The sequence below is a fragment of the Cyphomyrmex costatus genome, unplaced genomic scaffold (genome assembly GCF_001594065.2).
Source record: "Cyphomyrmex costatus isolate MS0001 unplaced genomic scaffold, Ccosl1.0 scaffold1633, whole genome shotgun sequence".
NCBI classification, from domain to species: domain Eukaryota; kingdom Metazoa; phylum Arthropoda; class Insecta; order Hymenoptera; family Formicidae; genus Cyphomyrmex; species Cyphomyrmex costatus.
The window spans coordinates 11,009-17,408 of record NW_017275646.1 but is presented as its reverse complement, the minus strand read 5'-3'; positions in this window follow the sequence as shown (position 1 = coordinate 17,408).

Here is a 6,400-nt window from a genome sequence, read left to right as displayed (position 1 = left end):
CTTTTTATTTTTCTGTCGAGGGACCAATGACCATGTTCCGTTTCTTTTTAATGTTTCGAATTCTTTTTCCATTGCTTCTAGTCATAAATCAGCTTCGTCTCGTTCAAGTGCTTCGTTAACTGATGTTGGATCTTCTTTTTCTTCTGTGTTTCCGTTTGATGGTGTGCTGTTGGCTACATATATTTTCTTTGGTCTTCCAACATTTCCAGTTCGTACGATTTTTGGTCTTCTAGGACCACGTTTAACAATGATTTTGTTTGTATCCTGTTTTTCTTGCGTTTCTGTGTTATCGTCTTCAGTGATTTGTTCGCAGGCCCGGATTAAGGGAGAGGCTAGGGGGGGCTATAGCCCCAGGCCCCACGGAAATAGGGGCCCCCGTTATATTAAAGAAAAAATTTTAATTCTTTGATTAAAATTAAAATCATTCAAAATTATTTTTAATTTAAAAAAAAATTAGTTTTTATTCCCTTAATTGTCCCTGTCCCATACATTTTATTTCTCTTTTTAAAATACATTTCTCAACAAAATTAAGGGGTTATATATGTTTAGAATTTGCAAAAAATCGATTTTTCAAAAATGATATTTTCAGAAAGTACATACATCTGAGATTGTGTCAAAATTTTAAATGAATCCGAGACTTATTGACGGAGTTGTAGCCATTTGTGTGAGTGTACCCGAGGCCGTATACCTGCTCCGAAACCGGTGAGCGGCAGGGGCTTTGTTCTCCTCACACATATTTCACACACACGTTTTCGGCTATTTCAAATGCTGTAAAGTGTAAACAGTGTAACGAAAATATTATAGCGGAAGGAACAGAGTATGGGCCTGGAATAGATGATACTATGTAAGTATAAAAAAAATTGAGTTTCAAAACAAAAAATTGCGTTTTTCTCGAAATCACTTTTTTAAAGTCGGTGATCACGATATCTTAAAAACTATTCAACCGATCTTCCTGAAATTTTAGCTATACTTATCTAAACACATGTATCTAGTGATTGAACGAAGGATTTGTTTTTTCAATGACAATTTTTTATTTAATGAACGAATAAAGGACGATTTTTTTAGTGAAAAACTGACTTTTGTCTTTCAAAAGCCGACATTTTGTGAAAAATCAATATTTTTCAAAATCCTTCGTTCAATCACTAGCCGAGGATATATATTAATGAAATTTCTTTGCCTTATTAATTTCAGATAAAATGGCGTTGAGTTATGATGATCATCGTAAGGGTATCTTTTTTAAATGCATATTTTTTAATTCATTGTACAAGACGAATACATATTTGTACGTGAAAAAAATCAAAGTTGTTCTTCAAAAGTACCTTAACAAATATATATTACGTAGGAAATAGTAGAAGTTTCCATTTCGCTTAAAAAAATCGTAAAAAACACACGTTTTTTTGGACTTCTAAACATATATAACCCCTTAAGGGGTTATACATATACATTTAGAGGGCTGGAAAAAACGATTTTTTAAGGATTTTTTTTAAACAAAATGAAATTATATACATATGTTTAAGTTTGTACATCCAATAAAGTTATATTTAAAGTATATTTCAAAATTTTTTTGTACAAAAATATTTAATAATTTAGAATCTGCGCCGGTCTACAGAGACGTATTAAAAAAAAATGGTTTTGCGGTGAACAACATATCTCGGCAGGAACTCATATAAAATCAAAAATCCAAAAAAATTTCATTAGTATTTTGTATAAGCTAGTAATTAATCGTTCGGTTTTTGAAAATATTGATTAGAAACAAAATGGCGGCTCATTAAAGAAAAGTTTTCGATTTTTACCTTAAAAATTGTTCTTTTTTCATTAATAAAAAAAAAACTACGCATTTAAAATATAAACCCTTCGATTAATTACGAGATATTCATGTCCAAAGTAAATAAAAAAGAAATTAGAGAGATCGATTCATTAGTTTTTGAGATATCTTGCTCATCGACTTTAAAAATGTAGTTTTGAGAAAAACGCGTTTAAAGTTTAAGGGGGGAACTCCACTTGCAGCGCGAAAAAATCGGTCATTTTCGTGAATTTTTTTAACGCAAACTACTAAACTTTTTTAAAAGATCAATATATCATCTTAAAGTACATACATTGAACACCTTTCAGTAATTTTTTTATTGAAAAATATTTCATGGTTGCTGTACAAATGGCTGTCAAAGAACGTATGTTGAAATTTATACATTTTGCGGTGACCAACATTGCGACGCACAGGATCATCCGAAACACAAAATTTTAATGGGTTTAGTTAAATAACAACATAAACTAGTCTTTAATCGATGGATTTAAAAAAATAATCATTTTTGACAAAATGGCGGACAGTCAAAGTCAATGGTACGATATTCACTGAAAAAAAACGGTCGTCTTTTGGCTATAAAACGGGCAATTTTTTTCGAAAAATAAAATCGAACGATTAAAGACTACGTTTTTATGTATTGAATAAGCCTGCAAATTTTCAGAAAGATCGGATCAGTAGTTTCCGAGTAATTTTGGTCACCGATTTTAAAAATGCTATTTCGAGAAAAACGCGTTTAAAGTTTCAACTTCAGTTTACACGAAGAAAACAATTTTTTTCTTAAAACTTAGAGTCATCTATTCCGGGTTCATACAGTAGCTCTTCCACCGTTGATGCCGCTTCTAAAAATTCAATTTGCTACTGTCTTCTCTTCATTCGTCCTTCGCGAGCGCGGCAGACGGCAGACTAACTAGTTCTCTACGCAACGGATTCTTCTCTTTCAACGCTCATATCTCAGTCAATTTTGCTCGGATCGATTTGAAATTTTAAGGACGTATTCTCAGATATTTATACTTCAAAAAAAATGCAAAAAACAAAATCGATTTTTTTCAAAGTTACAAGTGGGGTTCCCCCATTAAAACCAAAGAAAATGTATTTAAAAAAATTTGGGTTTTACTTACATAGTGTCATCTATTCCAGGTCCATATAACAGCTCTTCTGCAGTAGTAGCGGCTTCCAAAGTTTTAATATATCTTTGTTTGCGAGCCGTTTGTACTTACTTCCGTGTCACGCGCGAATTACTAAGTAGGAGTTGTGTATTGGCGATCGTCATGAAATTAGTTGCAAAATTACACGCAATTAATTTCATGACGATCGTCAACACACAACTTCTACTTAGCAATTTTTCGCGTGCGACATGGAAGTGAGCACAAACCACGAACGTTCAAACCCTAATAGTTTCATTGTCGATATGAAAAATTTAGATTTATAATAAAGTAAATTTTTTTTATATTGTAAATATATTTATTTTACTATTTATGTATGAATTTATATTTTTGTCCCAAAAAAGCGCATTAGGCCACACTATAATCGAGTGTGCGCACAGTGAGACCATGCAACGGTCGAAACGCTGTCAGACGCAAGTACACAACAGCCTGTATTTCTGGAAATATTTGTCGGATCTATTTAAATCTTTCAGGAAATATTCTTCTAAATACCTACTTTTAGAAAATATCATTTTTGAAAAATCGATTTTTTGAAAATTTTAAACGTATATAACCCCTTAAAGGATCACTTGTACCACTCTGCAAAAATAGGTAAATTTTGAGATGGAATAACTTCGTGAAAAATCATCGTATCAAGATGTTTAAGAAAGCATTTTAAAGCTTGAAATCTCTACTTTTCAGACCTGTACTTGTAAAAACGGTCTTACTGATATTTCGTGAAGTTGCACAATCATAAATGAAAGTGTATCAAACCTAAAAAATTTTTACAAAATTTGCCAAGTTCCACGGAGCCAAAAAAAAATTGTGCACAAATGCAGTTTACACTTTCGAAAGAGTGAATCTTTACTTTCAATTTGTTTTTTCATTGAGCTCTGTACGATTTTTTTTGACCGAGTTATTCAACGTTTAAGTAAAAATGACCTTTTTACATCAATATTAAATAATTCGGTGAAAAAAAATTGTACAGAGCTCAACAAAAAAATAAATTAAAGGTAAAGATTCACTCTTTCGAAAGCTGTAAACCGCATTTGTGCACAATTTTTTCTTGGCTCCGTGGAACTTGGCAAATTTTGTAAAAAATTTTTAGGTTTGACACACTTTTATTTATGATTGTGCAACTTCACAAAATATCAGTAAGACCGTTTTTTCAAGTACAGATCTGAAAAGTAAAGATTTCAAACTTTAAAATGCTTTGTTAATCATCTCGATACGATGATTTTTCATGAAAATATTCTATCTCAAAGTTTGCCTATTTTTGCAGGGTGGAACAAGTGATCCTTTAATTTTGTTGAAAAGTGTATTAAACTGGATAGTTGAGAAGCAAATGATTGATGTTTTTCCCAATGTTTACATAACGCTTAGAATATTTGTAACTATACCATATAATAGCAAATTGTGAAGCAGAAAGATCATTCTCTGTTCTTAAAAGAATAAAAAATATGTACAGAACAGTGATGTTGGACGAACGATTAACATCTTTAACTGGCTTAGCAATCGAAACTGAATTACTAAAGGCCATCACACGTATAAAAATTTTAGTAGTAATCGTAAAGTCTTAAGCAAATCGACCAATCACAATCAAGATTAAGATCTCACATTTTAATACGATAAACTGTGATTGGCCGATTTGCTTAAGACCTTAGAATTACTAAAATTTTTGTACGTGTGATGGCCTTAAGATCGATTGATTTTAATAATTTAGTACAAGATTTTGTAAAATTAAAATTGAGAAAAAAAATTTTAACTAAAGAATGTATTAATTTATTTATTTGTCTCTAATCTTTATATGATTCAATTTTAATGTTTATTGTTTTGGATTAAATAACCTAATTACACTGCTTTACGTATGAACGTGATCATTCTTTTTTTTTTAAGATTAAAAAGAAGGGCCCCCTAAAGTTAAATATCCCCGGGCCCCTCAACTCTTTAATCCGGGCCTGTTTGTTCGTCTTCATCTACTTCGTTGTCACTTGACTTTTCTTCGTTATTATTTTTCTCATTAAAATTCAGGAAAACATCGTTCGCAATATCATCGTTGAGCGTCTCGAAAAATTTAACGTCTCTTGCTTTAATAACTGTTTTCGTTCCTCGTCGCCATAGGCGATATGCTTTAGATTCGTGTGAATAACCAACGAGGACATATTCACTGCCTTTTGGATCAAATTTCTTTAATCCTTCTTTTTTATTTAACGCGATTACTTTGCTTCCAATAATTCGTACGTAGAAATCCGACATATGGTTTTTCTTCGAACCATGCCTCGTATGGAGTTTTATTGTTTAGTGATTTTGTTGGGCATCTATTTCGTAAGAACGTGGATGCGTTGATTGCTTCTGCCCATAGCGATTGCGGAAGCTTCGTTTGAAGCATGAGACATCGCGCCATTTCCACCAACGTCCGATTCGCGCATTCGGCTACTCCGTTTTGCTGAGGTGTATATTCGACCGAAAGTTATCTCGCGATACCCTCGTCTTCAAGGAATTTCTTGAATTCCCTCGAAGTGTATTCTTTCGTATTGTCTGTTCTTAATTTTTTTATTACACACCCCGTTTCTTTCTCAACGCGCTTTTTATAATTTTTAAACGCTGTTAAAACGTCTGATCGTTGTCTAAGAGCATTACGGTTTCAGTATAACGCGAGAAATCGTCTATAAACGTCGCGAAATATTTAGCTCCACCGAGTGATTCCGTACTCATCGGACCGCAAATGTCCGAGTGCACGAGCCCGAGTTTTTGTTTTTCTCTATGTTCAGAACTTTTATACGGAAGTTGCTGAATCTTACCTTTCGCGCAAACCACACAGTCCACGTCTGTGTTTTTCGTGTCTAATTTCAAACCTGCAACCATTCCGTTTGCCTGTAAGCTATTCTAACGATCTATTCTAACACTAACAAAGTGATATCAGGTCCCCAAATCATGTCAGACGGTTACATTAAATCGGGAAGATTCAAAATTCACTTCCTACTGTTTTGTAAAAAAATAATAACAGGCCTTTCCTTTCAATCTGAATCTGAAAATAAAATACAGCACAAAGAATCAGTTCATTTATAATTATATAAAGAATAGAGAATACAAATTAATAGAAATTCTAAATATATCTGATACGATTGGAATCAATATCAGATAATTTTAGAATCTCTATTAATTTGTTCTCTCTATTTTTTATATAATTATAAAAGAACAGATTCTTTGTACTGAATTATAATTTCAGATTTATTGAAAAGAAAGGCCTGAACCAATCTGTCTGTATATATCTTTTACTAAAATATCTAGAAAATTATTTGTCAATGTCCTTAAAAGGTAATGTGTACTAAAAAAAAAACAAATAATTCTTTATTTGGCGTAATCTTGATTTTCTCATTACTGTGTTTATTTTGTGAGTGCCTTTTACTATATTATCATTTATTTGTCTGGTAGTTATCTCAAAATTATTCTATGA